Consider the following 21,386-nt stretch of genomic DNA (forward strand, 5'->3'; position numbering starts at 1 on the left):
ATCTTTTTCCCCACAATTGTGCCTAGCAGCAAGCGGAACCATCAGGAAACATGGAAGCCTTCATTGCTCCTCCATTATATAAGTTATCTTTCCAGGGGAAAAGTTAGGAATTGAGGCTTTTCCCTCATGAACCGCTCCCCTTTTCAAAGACATTAAAATAAAGGATGTTGTTATTTAGTCATTCAGTCATGTCTAACTCTTCTTGACCTCATGGACTATAATACTGTTCATGGCTTGGCAAAGATACGGTAGTGGCTTGCCATTTCCTTCTCTGGTAGATTAAGACAAACAAGACACTAAGTGACTTGCCCAGAGTCAAGCAGCTAGTAAGTGACTGAGATCAAATTTAAACTCAGGTCTTCCTGACTAGAGACCCAGTGTTCTATCCACTGAACTTCCTAGCTTATTTCCCTTCTCCCTAATTTATTATTAGTTAAATTTACTTTATTAGTTTTTTATTTTTTATTTATTAATTAAATTATACATTATGATGATGGAAAGAAACACTGGCATAATTGATTCATATGTGTGTATGCATATGCATACATAAATACATAAACATGTCTTAAACTTCAACTCTCTGGACCCCAGGTTCCTCATTTATAAAATGAGAGAGAGTATACCAGTTGCTGCCTGAAATGACTGAGCAACAACAAGAGCAAAATCCCTTCTAAATCTAAATTCCACTAAGGGCTTAAGAACCCAACAATTCTAAGAATGCCAGCCTAAGAGTTCTTATGCTTTATGTTCCATAAAATAGCAACCAAAACCTTGGAAGAATTGTATAAACAGATGCAGAATTAAACAAGCAGAATCAAGAAAACAATAAAGAATATAACTACTGTTATATAGGCAAAAGCAAAATTACAAGGTAGTCATTCTGATTATTTGTAATAGCTAGTCTTTCCTCTAATGAAGTGATGATAAAAAACACTTCTCTCCTCTCTAAAAGAAAGTGGGCACCTGCCAATGTTGTATATCTTATTAAGCATAGTCTATTGATTTGGTTGGAGGTGGAAGGACTATGGATGTTGAATATGTTCTACACAGTCAGATACATCCTATCCAAATGGTTTTCTTCATTAAAAGGAAAGATTCAAGGCAAAGGTTCTTAGGTAACATGATTAAGGGGAAATAACTGCCTTATAAAAACAAAAGCCAAAAATAAATCATTTTTAAATTGTATTTTATTTCTTCAGTATATGAGTTCCTAGTAAGGAAACTCTTGCTTTCAGTGCCAATAAGCACCTGTTCTGGAAATGACAGTCTTCAAAAGTAGGCAAAAACTCTGAAAGGTTAACTTACCCAGGGTCACACTGCCAATGAGTCAGAGACAAGATTTAAATCTCGGTCTTCCTAACTCCAAGACCATTCTTCTATCCACTGACTATACCATGCTGTATTATAAAACTTTTTTTAAAGGAAGATGTGATCAGAGAAGCCCAAATAATTAACTTTTATTCTAGTCAAATGATGTCTTAATTATTCTCACTTTCTGGTCCATTAAAAATTTGAAACCAAGCATATGCATATCCCAGTACATTAACTTCTGCAATGTTTTAAAATTTTAGATATAATTTTAATTTGTTTATATAATTCTGTGACTTCCTGTGTGATACTGTTAGCAATCTTTGGTTTCCTTATTTGGTAATAGAACATAATTCTAACCTTTCTCATGATGCTTTCTTTACCATACATAGTGGATAATTTTTTCATGAAGACAATAATTATTAAATAAATTCTGATTTAAAGGGGAAGTAGAAGATCCAATACTTTGTCCAAGTCAAGCCAGGGCCATAGATACACATCCTCAATCCCTATATCCTAGAGGACCAGTTCACCACCCTACTGTAAATCACAATAATACTGAAGAACACTGGATATGGAGTACAAAGACCTGAGTTCACCTTGTGATTCTGTCACTTAAAAACTGTGACTTTGGTCAAGTAACTTGCCTTTTAAGATTTCATTTTCCTCATCTTGTTAGTGAGTGAATTGGATATCCATCACTGGTACTCAGTATTCAATTTTCTAAGGTCTCTTCTAACCTGACATTTCTTGTTCTATGATTCAAAACCCCTTCTAGTCCTAACATTGTATGATATCAAATCAGACTGACATAATCTCCCCAGGGTGTCTGAATCTAATATAGACACAGAGATATATTAGATGGTCTCTAAGATCCCTTCCAGCACAAAATCCTATGAACCACAAATTATAAAGGCACTGTGATACCACAAGGTTAATAATATTTTTAGAACAGACCGCAATGAAATTGCCAATTCGACTCAGCAAACATTTATTAAGTACTCCCTGAAGGTCTGGAAACAAAGCTGCAACTAAGGTGGAGTGACAAGAACTTTGCCCCAGAGTGTTAAAATTTAGATGTGGAAATCACTTGTTCTTCTGTATGCAGATAGAAAGAAATAAAATTAGTACCTATTTGAAAAAAAATAAAATTAGGAGCTTCAAGGTGATTGCATCCTCCTCTTCTGACACCATCCTTCATTCGTGTGTACCCAAAATGGGATCTTCCCTAGACTAGCCTTTTCTTTCTCCTACCTCTCCTGGTGTTCTTGCAGGGTACTGGGGTCTCCTCCCTCTTATCCTCCTCTATTGTCTGAAAGTGCAGTTTCTTAGTGCCCCCTTCCCATGAGGCATTGTGTTCACTATCCAAGATCTCTCCTTACTGTGAACTAAATTTCTCTCTAAAAGTTCATTTGTTTTAATAGTAAACTGAATATTAGATATTGTTCTTCTACTTATTCACCTTTAAGAGAAGGACCAGAATTTTTAAAATAGCTCAAAGCATAAAGCAAATTTTTGAATAAATTAATATACCTGGTCTTTATAAACTAAAAATCACTAATATTTAGGGAGATATCCATATACTCCATCGATGCTATGGAACAATACAGGTTTTATAAGGAGATGTTTTGGCATAGAATTCAAGTGAAATCTTCGGAGGCATCCATTTTTCACAGAAATATCCAGACCTTGCTTCAAGAATTTAACTTCATATAACCGCCTAACTTTCTTCAGAAGGCAAACTTCTTTTTCAAATTGCTCCTGACTACTAGTGTCACATTTTGTGATATACACTCCATTACTAATCTGCTCCTGACTAGTTCCTCCTACATTCTTTTCGTTAATGTTAAAGATGATTTCTCTTTTCACCTGTATAAGCGTTGCTGCCTCCTACACTGACTAATTCAGCTATATTTTTAAAAATGAGTTCTTACTCTACTAATCAATTAGATTTTAAAAGTCATGTAATTTAGAACCAGCCCTGATTAAGAGGTCATATTCGGTATTTTAACATAATGAAGGCGGAGAAGTTGCATAGAATAGTGGATGTTAGAGAACTAACCTTGGAGTTGGGAAGAGTTAGATTTAATTCCTGCTTCTGACATTTACTGGCTATTTACCCTGGTTAAGTCACAGCCTCTTGGTATTCCAGGCAATCATCTCAGACTATAAATTGCCAAAGAGGTGCCTGATCTGAATTGAAAGAGGACATTTGTCACTGGCAGTTCCCTCTGTCAATAAAAATCAGAGACCCACTAAATACAAATAAAAATAAAGTATTAAATAAATGTATATACTTGTATATAAATATATTTATAGATGTGATTATATGAATACATAGATACATGTTTTATATGAACTATGTTATATGAATATGACATAAATATATGCATAATGCTATATAGCATAACTATATGTATATTATGCATACATGTGTGTATACAAACATATAAATGTATCTTGTTATAATTTATTTATTTAATATTATATTAATAATTGTTAATTGATTGTTATTAATGATAATATTGATATGATTTATTATTTTTCATATAATCATAGAATTGAAGTCCTGCAAAAGACCATACTTAATTCGCAGAATGAAAATGAATAAAGGGTTACAAAGAGTTTGAGACTTGGTATTAGGAGAGACCTCATACATAATAAGTCCTTACTAAATGTTTGTTGACTGATTGAGCCCAAACACTGGCTCTGACACTCAGCAGTCATGTGACTAAGAGCCAGGTACTCCAGCTGTCTGAGCTTCATTTTAGTCATTTGTAAAATGAAAATATTTCCTGAAGTGACAACCTTACAGATTTATCATAATCAAATTAGAAAATGTATGCAAGGTGTCTCATATATACCAACTATTCTCATTAGTAGTGTTAATGTCACAGATAGAAGGGATGTTAGAATATAAGACAAAGAATGAGTTAGAATAGATCTCATAATGTAGGAGATTCAAATGTAAGAAAAATTCTTAAAGAATCCAGACTGCTGGAATCTGAAAAGAAGAGATAGAAGAGGACTTTGGACAGAATTAACTATCACATCAATAGGAATTTACTAAGTTCCAGGTATTGTGCTAAGCACTGGGGATACAGAAAAGGGATACATACACACTCCAAAACACACCCACACATACACACACACCCCAAAACAAAACAAAAATAGTCCCTGCTCTCAAGGACCACATACTGCAAGAACTTGAAAAAAACATTAAATGTTAGAGTCTGAGGAGACCTTAGAACTGATGGAGACCTCTCTGTGGGAATGCATGCCAAGGACCCAATGCCCCAAGGACCGAGTGCACTTGTCCCTGCAGCACAGAGTCCACCAGAGTTCCTAACTAGAAAGCCTGAGGAAGGTGCAGCTGGGCTACTCTGCACCACCCCCAACCCTCTTCCCAGTAGGAGTTAGTAAAAAGGTCTCTTCAAGACAGTATCCCTTACAGGACAAGATTTCCCCAGCCCATTCAAAGTACAATGACATCTTAATTACGTTTGGGCTTGAGTAAGACAGAAACAACTTATGTCTTTACTATCAGAAACAACCAGTGTTTTTACTATACAGAGTATTTTGGGGATTTGGGGATGAGTCTTTTGAGTTTGTACTTTAAAATGTTCAAAACTGTAGTCTAATGATTTAGGAATGAGTTTTATGAACCTAAGGCTAAGCCAATAGCCTCTTCAGCTTCCCCAGTTTCTTTCACAAGCAACCTTTGGCTCCTTTAATATGTATTCTTCTACCCCTCACTTCTTATTAACTCAACCTATTCAGTTTGCATTCAAAGGGGTGCCTGTCTGAGGGAGAACAGGTAGGCTAGAAATTCTGAAAAATATGATAGTGTCCTGTCAATCTCCCAATCATTCCTGTATCTAGTTTAAAACCTGACTTCAACCCTTGACCATTTGCTAAAAAAGGTTAATTTGAAGGATACCAGCTTCAGGAAGTCTGGAATGTGATAGGGTAAATGTGTCAAGATGATGTTATTTAAACTGAGAGTTATATTTTCCTATAAATAAGGGGTTTCCTGTAAGTTGGGGCTTTTTTGCATTTTTTCTAGATTTGAGGGGATCATAGCTCATATAACTAGAGGGGAGAAGAGTGCTTGCACCCCTTGCATCTCTCTCACCCCAAGCCTGATTACATCACCCTCCCCACTTCCCAGCACTCAAATTGGAGTGCTTCCTACTTCCCCTGGGTGAAGTAAGGGAGGGGAGGAAGCAGTTTGCCTGGCATTCAGTGGGGGGAAGGGCACAGAATTGGGGGGTTGCCACTTGGTCTGGGGGGTAGGGGCAAAGTCTGACACTCCATCTTTAAAAGGTTTGCCATCTCTGCCTTAGAACATGAGCTGGAATTTCACACTTTGGCAAACCTTAAAAGCCAGTTGTAGTTGTACTCAAAAACCTGTATACCTTGATCAAGACAATGATCCAAAACTATTCTAAAGGAACCTCGATGAAAAATACTATCCATGTCTACAAACAGAACTGATTACTACAAGTTCAATTGAAGTATGCTATTTTACTTTCTTCATTTTTGTTGCTTTTGTTTTGTTTTGTAACATGGCTAATATGGAAATGTGTTTTGTATGATGTCACATGCATAATTGATATATTACTTGCCTTCTCAGTGAGTGGAAGAATGGCTAGGAAGAGAGTGAGAATTTGGAACACAAATGTTTTTAAAAGATTGTTAAAAAAATAAGTAATTTTTAAAAAGATATCTCTTCAAAATGTCAATGTGTCTGTGATCTTATCAATGTAGTTACTATATCAAAAGGTACATTTCACAACATATCCATGCATTCTTGACCATGTTCTTCCCATAAATTCTTCTTAGGAGGGTCTACACTAATGGCTATGCTGATGGCCTTCTTCTGAGTCTCCTCCCCCTTTCCTTAAATAAAGCCCTTCTTCTAGCCATTCAAAGAGTGAATGATTTATTAGATATATCTGGAAACTTACTCAGAATTGACTTCCAGTTTGTCACCAACTAAAGTGACTAACTGAAGGGGTAGGGAGAAGAGAGGAGGGAGAAGGGAGGAAGGAGACAAGGGAGGAAGGTGGCAGATCTGATTCCATATCACTATAATCCTTAAAGATCAACCACCTAATACAACAGTGACAGTAATACTGTATGATAACTGTGAATAACTTTGCTATTCTCAGCAATAAAATAATCCAAAAAAATCCCAAAAGACTCATGATAAAAACTGCCATCTTCTTCCAAAGAAAGTACTGATGGAATCTAAAGCCAGGCTGAATCAAACTTTTGTCATTTTCTTTCTTGATATTTTTTAAGTTTCCTTCCACAAAAGGATTAATGCAGAAAAATGGTTTGCATGATTGCTTACATCTATATCAGATTGCTTACCATGATGGAAGACAAGAAGGGAGAGAATTTGAGACTCAAAATTCTTCATAAAATTAAAATTAAAAAAAAAAAAACAGGAACTATTTTCAAACGTAATTGGGGGTGGGGATAATTAAATTAAAGAAGATGAGAACAATCAGTGATGGAAGGGGTTGTGTCGAGGTAAGAAAATATAATGCATTGTTGGTGGAACTATGAATTAGTCTAAACATTCTGAAATGTGATTTGGAATTAAATAAAGTAGCTAAAATATACCTACTCTTTGACCCAGAGATTCCACAATCAAGCTTATATGTCAATGAGGTCTTTGACTAAAAGAAAAGCTACATAGATACTAAAATATTTATAGCAGCAGACTTTATGAAAGTAAAGAATTTAAAACAAAGTAGATGTCCACCAAGATCTATACTTTACTCTTCTTTAAGATTTAACAGACAGAATAAATACAGCACATTATGGAAATACATGAATTGTTATTGAGTAAAGTAAACCAAACTAAGAAAACTATGTACACTATGACAAGGTAGATAGAAAGAATGATTCCAAAGTGATTGAAAACAAATGTTCTGAAATTACAAAGAACAAGGTTTGCAACAAATAATGGATATGAGAAGCTACCCCTCCCAACTCCTTTGCAAATGGAGGAATGTAGATAGTCTATTGGATTACATATACATTATACATATACATTACATGTAATTTATTTTTTCTCTTCCATTTTTCCTTTTTTCTCCTAAATTTTTTATTAGAAGAAATGACTCCCTGGGATGAAAGAAAGCAAAGGGAAACAAACAAACAAACAAAGACACAAAAAAACAAGAAATGAAACAAAGAAGAAAACCATCAGATTTGATATTCAGTTAATAGATCTGGGGTAATTTTGAAGGAAACTTTTAAATATATATATATATATATATATATATATATATGCATACATATATTAGAAGGAGGAGAAAGAGGAAGAGAAGGAGAAGGAGAAAGAGAAGAACAATAACAAAAAGAAAGGAGGAGGAAGAGGAAGGAAGAGGGAGAGAGGACTGGGGTAGACAGAAATATATAATTTGGAAGTCAGGTAGACCTAGATTTAAGTTATTATTAAGTATTATTTGGAATGCCTGAACACATGTATATGATAACAACTTATTAGCATAATGATTTATCATAAGAAATAAAGCTGGAAAGGATCTTAGAAATCATCTAGCCCAAATCCCTCATTTTTTTTCAATCTTTTTTTTTTATTAATATATTTTATTTGATCATTTCCAAGCATTATTCATTAAAGACATAGATAATTTTCTTTTCCTCCCCCCCCCACCCCCCATAGCCAACGCGTAAGTCCACTGGGCATTAGATGTTTTCTTGATTTGAACCCATTGCTTTGTTGATAGTATTTGCATTAGAGTGTTCATTTAGAGTCTATCCTCTGTCATGTCCCCTCAACCTCTGTATTCAGGCAGTTGCTTTTTCTCGGTGTTTCCACTCCCATAGTTTATCCTTTGCTTATGAATGGTGTTTTTTTCTCCTGGATCCCTGCAAGTTGTTCAGGGACATTACACCGCCACTAATGGAGAAGTCCATTACGTTCGATTATACCACAGTGTATTAGTCTCTGTGTACAATGTTCTCCTGGTTCTGCTCCTCTCGCTCTGCATCACTTCCTGGAGGTTGTTCCAGTCTCCATGGAACTTCTCCACTTTATTATTCCTTTGAGCACAATAGTATTCCATCACCAACATATACCACAGTTTGTTCAGCCATTCCCCAATTGATGGGCATCCCCTCGTTTTCCAGTTTTGGGCCACCACAAAGAGCGCAGCTATGAATATTTTTGTACAAGTCTTTGTGTCCATTATCTCTTTGGGGTACAGACCCAGCAGTGCTATGGCTGGGTCAAAGGGTAGATATTCTTTTGTCGCCCTTTGGGCATAGTTCCAAATTGCCCTCCAGAATGGTTGGATCAGTTCACAACTCCACCAGCAATGAATTAATGTCCCAAATCCCTCATTTTATAAAAAGAAGACTGGAACTCAGAGAGGATCAGTCATTTGATCAAAGTCACAATTATTGTCAGGAATTTAAAAAAAAAACATTTATTAAGCACACACTATGTGCCAAATACTGTGTTGAGTTCTAGGGACACAAAGAAAAGTAAGTCTTTTTTCACAAGTAGTCTGGAAGGGAACATATATGTGTGTGTGTGTGTGTGTATGTAATGAAGATAACTACATAATAAATGGGGGATAATCAACATAGATGTCACTAGCATCAGCAAGTTTCAAGAAAAGTTTTCTTGTAGAAGGTAGGATTTTAACAGATATTTGAAGGAAACTCAGGAAACCAGAATGCAGAGATGAGGAAAGAGAAAATTTCAGGCATTGTGGACAGCCAAAAAAATTTCCAGAGGTGGAAGATGTAGTGTCTTGTATAATTTCGACGATAGATTTACAACTAGACAGGATCTTAGAAGCTACATTACATTTCTTCATTTTAGAAATGAGGAAACTAAGGTTCAGAGAAACTAATTTGGTTCGTCCAACGTCCCACAAATAATAAAGAACATAACCAGAACTTCAAAGCAAGGCTTCCTTCTTAAAGTCTAACACACTTATCATTACACCACATTTTCCCATTCCAGATTTAAAATTTAAACCCAAGTCTTCTGATTTCAAATCCAAAAATCTTTTCATTATACCTTATCACTATAATAACTCTCAATCTAGAACTTGTAAATAGTACACAATTAGTTGGCAATCAGCATTTCTTATTCCTTGATAACAGTTCTATTTATTTATTTTTAATTTGTTTTCCTTCCTACTCCTTTGCTTTGCTTTCAGAATAATTGCATTATGTGCTACATGTTAGAAATTGTTTCTTTTGGGTTTAAGAGCAAAGAATCTAAATCCAGATGATATGGAGCCTGGAGTCAGATGGCATTTGTAGAATTTGGTAGTAATAATACTTATCTCACAGGACTGTTGTCCTTTTAAGACCTTGAAGTGCTATCTAAACAGTTGCTATGAGTATTAAATCCAATTAATATGCAATTCTATGGAAGATATGACATAGAATGGAAGTTCCTCAATGAGCGATGTTGGCTTTACTTTTGTCAAGACCCCAGGGGCCTAGAATAATGCTTGTAGCTTAGCAGAGGAGTAAAGGTTCATTTGATTTCTTAATGTCACAGCCAGAATAGTGCAGTTACAAGATTTGATAAAAGAAAACTTGAATTCAAGTGTGAGATTATAAATTGTGTGACTTCAGGCAAATCATTTCCTTCTATATTTTAGTTGTCTTGCCTGTGAAGAAGAGGGCTTCAATCTCCAAGCTCCCTTCTGAAAGATCTCCAAGAAATAGGGCTGTAAATGTAAGCCTATTCCAGTTTTTTTTCTTTAATGCTGATCCAAACATATTTTTCTTCAAGTTTTGGATATCTAACTTGGCACTTTCACACCTTTTTTTTTTAAGTATTTTAAAAGAGTGTTTGTACATGGTATATACAAGTTCTATCTTCTACTGAAATGTGGCCTAACTGTGGAAGGGGAAAATAAACTATAATTTAAGCAATTTAAAAGGATTTTATTAATATTTTGCAGTGTCTTCCCTCTGATACTTATTTCCTATTTATACTATGCATAACTTACTTTGTTTATATTTGTTTACATGTTGTCTCCCTCATTAGATTGGAAGCTCCTTGAGGGCAGAAATTATCTTGTCTCTTTTTCTATCCAAAGCATTTACACAGGACCTGGCACATTAGTAGGTGCTTAATAAATATTTATGGACTGGTTATTTAAATATTTTAAAGGAAAGGGAAGGGAAGGGAAAAGAGAATAAATATACACATACATATAGATTATAGACAAAGATATATTACCTATTATGTGCCAGGCACCAGGCTAAGCATTTGATCCTTACAACTCTAAAAGAAAGGCACTGGGGGGCAGCTAGGTGGCTCAGTGGATTGAGAACCAGGCCTGTGTTCAAACCTGGCCTCAAACACTTCTCAGCTGTGTGACCCTGGGCAAGTCACTTGACCCCCATTGCCTAGCTCTTACCACTCTTCTGCCTGGAAACCAATACACAGTAGTGATTCTAAGATAAAATGTGAGGGTTTTAAAAAATAATAATAATAATAAAAATAAAAAATAAAAGATAGGCACTATTATTCCAATTTTATATTTGGGTAACTGAGGCAAACAGAGGGTAAGTGATTTGTGCAGGATCACCTATCTAGTAACTACCTGAGGCTTGATTTGAACTCAAGTCTTCTTGATTCCAGGTTCAACTTTCTATCCATTATGCTACCAACTAGTATCTTGACAAAAGTACTGCTTTGAATGTGAAGAAATGAATCAATAACAAGCATTTATTAGGCATTAGCTGTGTATTGGGCACTGTGCTAGAGGTTGGAGGGACAAAGACAAAAGTAAAGCACCAATAAAGGAAAAAAGTCTGTCTTTTTTAAATCCTTAAAAAAATGAAGAAAACTATTACAAAATGGTAAATGAACAAGTCATATTGATTTTCTAGTATATATTTTATATTATTAAACTACAATCTAATGAGAGAAAAATTTAAACCAAAGGAAGTAAATATTAATAAACAGTAAACTATATTCATGCTCCCTTAGAAAAATATGCCACAAATTATATCTTTATCAAAAATATACACATAGTTTTAGGTTTTTCTTCTCATTCTGAATATCTATTTATATTTAAAATGTAAGACTTAACTATATAGGATATTTATACACACATATGTAAAATCTATGTGAAAATGCTTAATTGAGTCAAATACACACAAAAGGTGGCCCCAAAATCTTAGTGCAGTTTTAAACTTCTCAGTTTTATGCTTTAAAAGTTTACAACTATATTGAAATTCTGGAATAACCTATATACACAAATCTGCATCAGGTAATGTGGCATAATAAAGAGAGAGCTGGCCCCTAAGTGAAAAATATTTGAGTTTGAATCCTACATCTGACACATATTTGATAAATCACTTAATCTATCAATGTTCTCTTCAACTCTTTAAGGATAGAAGTTACATAACCTGGGCAGCAAAGTGGAACAGGGGATAAAGCACCATGTCTGGAGTCAGGAAGAATGGGGTTCAAATCAGGACTCAAAGACTTACTAGTTGTGTGATCCTCGGCAAGTCACTTAACCCTGCTTGCCTCAGTTTCCTCATCGGTGTGGCAAATTGTAGAAGAAAATGCCAAACCACTCCAGTATCTTTGCCAAGAGAACCCCAAACGGAGTCACAAAGTCACACACAACTGAAATGACTGAAAAACACAATAAAAATGAAATCACACGTCCAGTTTCTACCCATTTCTGTGTATAAATACAAATGTGTGTAGACATGCACATATATCTATATATGTCATTCATCCTTTGCTTTGAAGAGTACTAATGACATCAAGAGGATGATGTTTTGACTTGAGCTTTGGATTTAAGTGAAGTAGATTGCACAAAGTCTTCAGCCTTGCTGCCCTCCCTTCAGTCACTGAATTCCAGTGGCAGGACAGAAGTCAGGAGAACTGCGAATGCCCCAGGATTCACTTGATGTTTTGGCTTGGTGAAAAACATTATTAGTTATTTACTGAACATAGATTTTATACAAATTCTAGACATAGGGAAAGAAGTACGATTCGTAATCAGATCAGCATAGGAATTGATAGATTATTTTCATTGCAATTCACATGAAATATTTTAGTGTCTCTGATGCTGGTTAAACTCATGTCCTTAATCCTTGGAAAATATCACATTTTATAGGATTTCAATTTGGAAGTAAAGTTGGTGACGGGGAGGATAAGGGCATCTACTCTTAGGCCTATGTAATTTATAGAATTGTCTTGGGACCCACTTAGTTTTGAACTCAGAGAATAAATGATATTCGTGGCCACAAATTAAGCCAACTCTTTCACTTGACAGATGAGGAAGTCCAAAGCAGGGAATCCACTTGCCTTCCTAATCTCCCTTAATGTTAATGCCTTCTCTCTGTTGATCATCTCTAATTTATCTAATATCTAATTTGTTTGTACAGACTCATTTCTGCATTGTATTCCCATTATAGTGTGGGCTCCATGAGGTCAGGTGGCATACTCTTATCTCTATATCCCAAACACTTGGGACTGTGTTTGGCACGTTGTCACATATAAAGAAATGCTTGTTCATTTGACTTGTTTCAGGTCACATTGGTAATATGTCGTAGAGCAAGTTTCTGAACTTTAGCTGACTCAAAATCCAGTGTTCTTTCCAGGACACCACAATGTCTTCCTCGCAGAGTTATAATTTACTAAATCATGTTGCATGGCTAGCAATCAAATATGCCCCAAGATACCTGGGAGACACACCACTCCCTAAAAGTGACATTTCTCATTTTTACTTTTCCTGATCACTAGAGTTAGGCTCTTCAAAAGAACTGGAACAGCCACACTGCTGACTGGTCCGATTTGAGGTGATGCAGGACTTCTGTATTTCTGCCCTGCTGTTATTATTATTATTATTAGTAGTAGTAGTAGTAGTAGTAGTCTCTCGGTAACCGAGAATGACAATTGTATATATGCGTTTTCATCTACGGTGTATAGATGAGTGTGCACAAAGACACTTGTGCGTGAAGGAGATTTAAGAGGAAAAGTCGATGCACAGAGACAGTCCCACTCTCTCGGCGTTGGAAGCCTGGGTCCAGTGGCACAAAAAGTCGTTACACCTGGAGACTTCCTCAGCTGCATTGGATGGCCGTGTTGTCTTTTGTGCTCCAACACGCCCTAAGCACTCCACAGTGCTTTGCTGCATCGCCATTAGTAACATAGAATGCACACAGCAGCCCTATCATCTGACTCTAATGTTCCTAAGTGCAGGTTGCAAGCAAGTCTATAGTTTTTTTACAAGCAAATTTGCCAGCTGAATTCCTTGTTCTGCACTGAGAGCTTTCCTGGGCAGGACCTAGAGGGGAAAATGCCTTTGAAAGATGAAGACCATAACTGTACCGAGTCAAAAACTTATACTGGCAAATTAGTAGAAATTTCCCCTGTGGTGTTCATTTGCAGCTTAGCAGAAAATAAACAGCAGTGTGTTCATTAAATGTGTATCTTTCAGACTGAACTGGTCATTATCATAATTACAGTCAACATGTCCACAAAACCAAATTCATTTGACCTAAAAAATGCCATCTCAAAAAATTGCAGGGACGCTCAGGATTCAGAAACACATTGCAACATGTTTACTCCATTAACTCTCTGAACTATTTAAAAAGACATTTATTGCTAAACACTAGGACAAAAAGGCAGACCCAGTTAACCGTTAACATCTGCTCTGCCATTTTTTTCTGAAGTTAAACTAAGATTGCATAGGATTTTTAGCTGAAAAGGATTTTAGGGATATTCAACTTCAAACTCTATATTTTATGAAGAAGGAAACTAGAAGAGAAATAAACAATGATGGGCAGGTAGTGATTGGCAGATCTGGAATGGCAATCCAGGTCTTTTGACTCCAAACTTACTGCTCTTTTGACTATGATCCCTGGTGCCCCCTCCCCTTACCTCTACTATTACCTTCCAACATCCACATGATGGCTAAAACAATTTATCTAAGGCAACCGTCTCGCTATATTACACTCTGCTCAAAAACTTTCAGTGGTTTCCTGTCATCTCTAGGATGAAATAAAAACTGATTTTGGCATTTTAAATAGTTTACAATCTACCTTTCTAGACATTTCATTACTCCACTTCATCTATGATACATTCTGATCAAAGCATCCTACTTGCTATTCTTTGCAATCTGTATTTCAATTCCTACATCCAGGTCTGTACCTTTGACTTTATCCTCCATGCCTGGAACACATTCCTTTCTCACTTCTGCCTCTTAGAATCCCCAGATTCCTTAAAGGCTTAACTTGATGCTTTCTAACAGAAAATATTTTCTGAGGTTTAATATACTCTCCCTACAAATGCTATGTATATATATGTGTGTGTGTGTGTATATATATATATATATATATATATATATATATATATATATATCTCCACTCATATGCTTCCCCCCTATAAAAATGTAAACTGCTTGAAGGCAGGGCTATTGTCTTCATATTTGCAAAACCCATTGCAATGCCTCAGTGGTTCTTAATAAATGGTTTTCAGATTGGACTGATTAATGATGAATGGATTTTTAAACACTTCTGGAGAAGACAGTCTATAAAGCACATTCAAAAATTTAGGGTACTATATAAATATCCATTACAATTATTTTAACACAGATTGCTTATTTGATGACTGATAAGGGCAACACATTAATGGATGTTTAGGCTTGTATGAATTATGATATTCCAGTAAATTCACAAGACATTAGAGCAAACAAAGGAAATGAATCCATATCTCTTCATCAGTGATGATTTAGCTTGTTATGCATATAAATTGAAACAGGATTCTGCCAGAGTATTGAGAATACATGAGATTAGGCAATTGGATGTTGCCTCCCCTGGGCATTCAGGTTCACTATAAATTTTGTGTTTTATATACAACATAATTGATATGGAAATACGTATTGCAAAATAGCACATGTTTAACATATACTAAATTGTTTACCATCTCAGGGAGGACAAGGAAAAGAGGATTGCAAAGAAAATTTGGATCGAAAAATGTCAAAAAAACAAATGCTAAAAATTGTCTCTTACATGTAATTAGTGGAAATATAATGAAATGCTATTGCAGAAAAAAACTGTGGTTTGCAAAATGGTTTTCTCATTGTTATCACTATTAGTGAGTTAATAAGTACAAGTATTATTCTGTCCTTTTTATAAGTGAATAAAGCAAGTTTCAGAGAGATGAAATTAACTTGCCAAAGGTCATCGAGTATGAGAATGCTCAAATCCAAAATCATGTCTTCTAATTCCTAAACCAGTGTTCTTTCCTCTAGGCAATGCATCCTCTCATGGAAAGATTGCATTTAGCACTGGATTTAGAGGTCATTTAATCCAACAACTTTACAGTAAAGATTATGAAATCAAGACCCAGGGAAATGAAATAATTTGCCTTAGGTCACATAGGTAGTAAATGAAAGAACCAGAGACTGGAACCCATCTTTTAGCTCTATAATCAGGGGTCCCCAAACTTTTTTACACAGGGGGGACAGTTCACTGTCCCTCAGACCATGGGAGGGCCAGACTATAAAAACCTAACCCAAACCCTAACCCTAACTGGACAGCAGTATACACAGTGTGGAATCCCTTCCCCCAGTTTGCTGCTCACCATGCTGACGTCTTGCATTGTGCAGTCACATAATCCTTTGCCCGGTACCTCATTCTAAGGCATCATGCAAAGGATTATGTCACAAGAAGTAGTACTATACATGAACAACACCTCACTTTGTGGTGCCACAACATACAGTGCTCTTCTCACTGACCGCCAATGAAAGAGGTGCCCCTTCTGAAAGAGCAGTGGGGGCTAAATACATGGTCTCAGGGGGCCATATGTGGCCCGCAGGATGTAGTTTTGGGACCCCTGCTCTATATCCATGACCATACCCCCTCTATACATAAGCTGAAGGCATGTGCTATGACCCATACCCCAAAACTATCCCTTCTGGAGGTAAACACGCTCAGGACAAATTTAGAAAAGTATTAGAATTCAAAAAGATACACACTTTCAACTTTGACTCCAATCAAGTCCCTATCAATTCCCTGCCTTTCCCCCCCCCCAAAAAAAAAGTATTATTCTAGAGTGAAAGGGACTGCCCTTAGTGGTCAAGGGTTCAACTTCATTAGAGATTTTCCAATAGAGATGAAACATTCTCTTTTCAGATTACCATTCAGGTTTGGACTATATGACATCTATTTTTATTCCAACTCAGAGATTCTGCTCAAAGATAGAGACTGCCCTTTTTGCCCCCTATTTGCCCAAGCCATGTTCCCAAGACCTGAGTATTTTAGGAATCTTTTCTAATGAGTTATTTATTTTGTAGGCTTTGCTTCTCACAAGTACAGATACCCTCATATTTTCATAAAATTGAGCCTACTTGAAAATGGATTATTTCCAGGATACATGTGCTAAAACATATGCACAGACCAGACAAACCACAGAGGCTCTTCACATGTTCCCAACTTCTTTAAGATTTCATGGTAAAGTCAAGGGCATTCTCAAAGGTAAAAAGGTTTTTTTTCCAAAGCACAGGAAAGCACTAGGCCACAGAGGCTCTGACACTCCTGGAAACATAAACTCCATAATATACTTGGTTCCTACCAACAAATTGCCCAGTTCCCTCAGCAGTTTCCTATTGTCCCTAACAACAAAGAGATAAAGAGAACTGAGGCGACCATAACCAGAATTTTAGAGAAAATGGATTATTATTTTCTGAAGCAGATCATTCTCTCAATTGGAATGACAGAACATTAGATCTGGAAAGAACCTGAGGAATCTATCTAATCTTGAGAATTACCAAAGTAAACTGCCTTTGCTGCAATGCAAGAACATCAGATTAGCAATACATATGTGACTAAAACCTAAGCAATGGGATTTTGGTCATCAAAATGGACACACCAATTTGCTAAGTTGGTGTGCCCATTCATGGCAGTCTATTCTTCAAGGACTCTGAGAAGACAATTGTGTGCCAATTTCACACACACACACACACACACACACACACACACACACAAAATATGATGAATCAAAGACAAGTGAACATTTAAGGCAATTATCTAAGTAATCCAATTCTATAGTCAGCTTTTTGCCCAAGTTATCTAGAGCAGTGGCATCAAACTCAAATTTATTCTGTACATAAATTTCCTTTGGGGAAGCATACTGACTTTACTTTAGAATGCTTAATGTTTCTATGTTTTATTATATTTTTATGTATTTTGTTAAATAATTCTTGATTACATTTTCAACTGGTTCAGGACACAGAGGGTGTTGTAGGCAGTGTGTTTAACACTTCTAATATAGTTGGAGAGCTCTCAGTTAATCACCACTTTTGAGAATATAATGCAAAGCAAAGCATAATCTATACAATAGTTATGATTACTTTGGACTCTGGGAAGAGAGGTGAAGAACAACAGGAGCAGAATGCTTTGTACATTGACAAAAGTAGTCCCTCTATTTGGCTTTCTTTAACTGCTTATTTATCTTTGTTATGTGGGAGGAATTCAGTGCTAGAAGGAAAAAGAGATTATACAGAAATGATCATGTTAATACACATGTATAAAACATTTAAATCGGGCTAGTTATGAAAGGCAGAATATATGTGTGTACATGAGTATAACACATGTATACTCATATATATATATAACATATATATAAACAATAACAAATCCCTCTACCTAATTTTATTATTAACTAGGCTCCTATTGTTATTATTATTCTTTAGGTACATATTGACTACAAGACAGTGACAGATAAAAGCAGCCTTAGATAAAAAACTCATTAAAGTGACCAATCTCAGTTCCAGGGAAGAAATGATGCTACAACTCTTTCTTTCACTCATTAGAGAGGTGAGGAATTGTAGAGGTGAGATACATGTGATGTTACAGGCAATCACTCTCTGAGTCTATGGTAAGTCTAAGGAGGTTACGTCTGGAAATTGCTGTAGTATCAAAGACAAAGATATTTGTAAAATATTTGTAAAAGAATTTAAAAAGAAATCATTTGAATACCAACTAATAATCTAACCTGTCAGCCTCAGTTTCCTTATCTCTAAATGAAGATAATCAAAGCTACTGTATTTGGACGATATACTCCATATAGAAGATATCTCAAAGAATTGTCGAGTAATTTTAAGCTACTTAAAAAAAAAAAAACATTTAACTGCACTCAAACTTTTGGGACATTTTTCATAAAACCTATAAGTTTGTTATGAGAATGAGAAGATAATCAGTCAGCAAGCATTTATTAAGCCCTACTACATGCCATCTAAAGGATAAAACACCTCATAAAACTGAAGTGCTATTAAATGTCATTGTTTTTATTATTACTTCAATTTGTTTTTACCATACAATCTCCAAAATAGCAATCTGGACACCAAAAAAAATTGGACAATTCTATCAATCCCATGATACAGGAGTGAAGAATTAATACAAAGCAATTAAATGGCTTGCCTTATATTGAAGGGTATGTTGGAACCAACTGGAACCTGATTCTCCAAGCTGGTTGTAAAATGTTCATTGTGAGCATTCACACCATGGAGACTGCCAATCACTTCAAATCAGAGCTTGATTTATTGTTGGGTTGATTCTTAAACTTAAGAAACTGTTAATAATACAAAATAAACTTGAAAGTGAGTATGCTATTTTTTCCTGTTTAGACTAGTTGTTAAATATTTATCAGTATGCCCCTGTATTGCTCTGTAAATATTGCTCAAGCTCAGCAGGAGTGTAAAAGAACTGGGGAATGAAATCATCAACAGACTTGAGGCCTGGTGACTGGAGGCTAATAATAAGAGTAATAAAACAATATACCAATTACTTAATGCTAATAAAATAGCATTTACATTGCCCTTTAAGGTTTACAGAGTACTTTACATGTATTATCTCATCTGAGCCTTACAACATCCCTGCTTACATTCCTGGGAAAAGTCAGTGACAGGGTCAGAATTAAAACCCAGATCTCATGGATCCCAAGCTTCTGGCTTCCATCAGTCTATCCCATTTCCCATCATTTCACACACAAGTTAAGAGTTCCTCATTTTTGATTAGGAGAAAGAAAAAATCTTCTCAGAAATGTAAGGAAAAATGTTCTTCAAATTAAATGTCAATATTCGTAACATGTTTTACTTAACCTTAGTATTAATAAGGCAGAGCAATGAGTAGTTAAAGGTTAAATGAAAGTCATGCTATAATTTTGCTTTTAGGGCTGCAAATTGAGTTCTTTGGAAGCTCTTTTCAGTGAAATTAACATTTATCACGATGCATTTTATCTATCAATCCAACATGCCAAGAGAGAAAATTATAGTCTCTTTGATATTGTATTGAATCCTATAATTGTTTGACATAATTTCTAGGTATGTCATTTACTTTGTGCTCTTTCACCAAAGTAAATCATTTAGCTGGATCTATAATTTCAGCACGAGAAGGGATGGGTGTTTTTTTTTTTAACTTCATTTTCTCAATTGAAAAATGACATCATTTAAAGCATCTTGGTTGCCACAATATGCAACTCCACATTGAAAAAGGAAATTCAGCTTCAGGAAAGAAAAGTTCACAGAAAAAGAAATATGGCTAAAAGGAAAACCATGTTGCATTCTGGGTGCCAACTGCAAATATGTTTATTCTCTTCTCATGCCCAGAAAGGCAAATAGGGAATTTGAAAAGACACCATCTGCTGTGTGATGTTTAGAATGGCAGATTTAATCCTCTGCTTGCAAGCCCAGCCTCCATTTTATCTACTGGTCAGTCACTACCATTCCTCTGGGGTGAGGGTGGGGATTACCCTTTTAGCAAGATCATGCATTTTCAGTAGCTCCAAGGGATGTTGTTTCCTAGCAGGGAGAACTTGGCAAATTCAGCATCATAACCCATGTTTTCTTTTTTAAAAATCCTGCACCCATCTATGTATGTATTGTATCTCAGCATCATAGAATGCTTAGACTAGAAAGGAAACAAAGAGCATGGAACAAGGAAAATGAGACCTCTGTTTCATCTAGTGTGACTAGCTCAGTAAGTCCCTTCTATTCTTTGAACTTCACTTTCCTCACTTGTAAAATGAGAATAGCAAATCCTGGACTGCTTATTCCATGAGATTCCTGAGGATTGTGGAAACCTTCAAACATTACAGTTAATTCAAGTCATTAGTATTTTTTAAAGGAAGAAATTAAAGTGGCCTTCTTCTGAAACTACCTGTCATTTACATGCTATAGATACATATCGTGTGTATATACAAAGCTTTTTACATGTTGTCTCCACCTGAGATTTCCTAGTTACTTGAGAGTGGAGGTTGGGTTTTCACGTCCTTTTGTTTATTTTCGTTTTGTAGCCCCAGTGCTTACTTAGCACAGTGCTTGGAACTGACAGGGATACAAAGTGGCACAGGTTAAAAGTGGAGCTACAAATGGAACTCAAGTTTCCTGCCCCTTAGTCCACACACTACACTATGCTACCTACCTTGCACAATAGACCTCAATATCAAGCAACCATGTTCAAAATAATGACTACTATTTAATTTTAAAAATATATTGTGTACCCACTTAAATAGTGTTTGATAATAAGACATTTAAAAGCAGAGATTAGGTTGTCTTGTCCTTGTATCCCCAGAACCAATCACAGGTCCCTGTATGCTGTAAGTCAGAATATCACAGATCTAGAACTAGGAGTGGCAGAAGCCATTTGAGGTATCCCCTTCTTTTTACAGATGAGAAAACTAAGGCACAAGGTTAAGTGGTTTGCCCAAAGAGGACTACTAAAATAGTAAGCTGGATTTGAACCCTAACTGTAACACACTCTCCTTTAATAAATGTTTGTTGACTCTCCTAGCTGTGTGACCCTAGACAAGTTTCTTAACACCCATTGCTTAGCCCTTACTGCTCTTATGCTTTGGAACCAATACACAAACACATAGTATTGATTCTAAGATGTAATGGTTTTAAAAAGTGAAAATAAAAATAATTAAATGCTTGCTGAAATGAACTATATGGAAAATAGAAAGTAGCCTTCAGTGACCTTTCAAGTTTATGAAATCATAACCAGAAAAAGACAATTCTTAGACATCTAAAAAT

This window comes from Monodelphis domestica, chromosome 1, assembly GCF_027887165.1.
Source record: "Monodelphis domestica isolate mMonDom1 chromosome 1, mMonDom1.pri, whole genome shotgun sequence".
NCBI lineage: Eukaryota > Metazoa > Chordata > Mammalia > Didelphimorphia > Didelphidae > Monodelphis > Monodelphis domestica.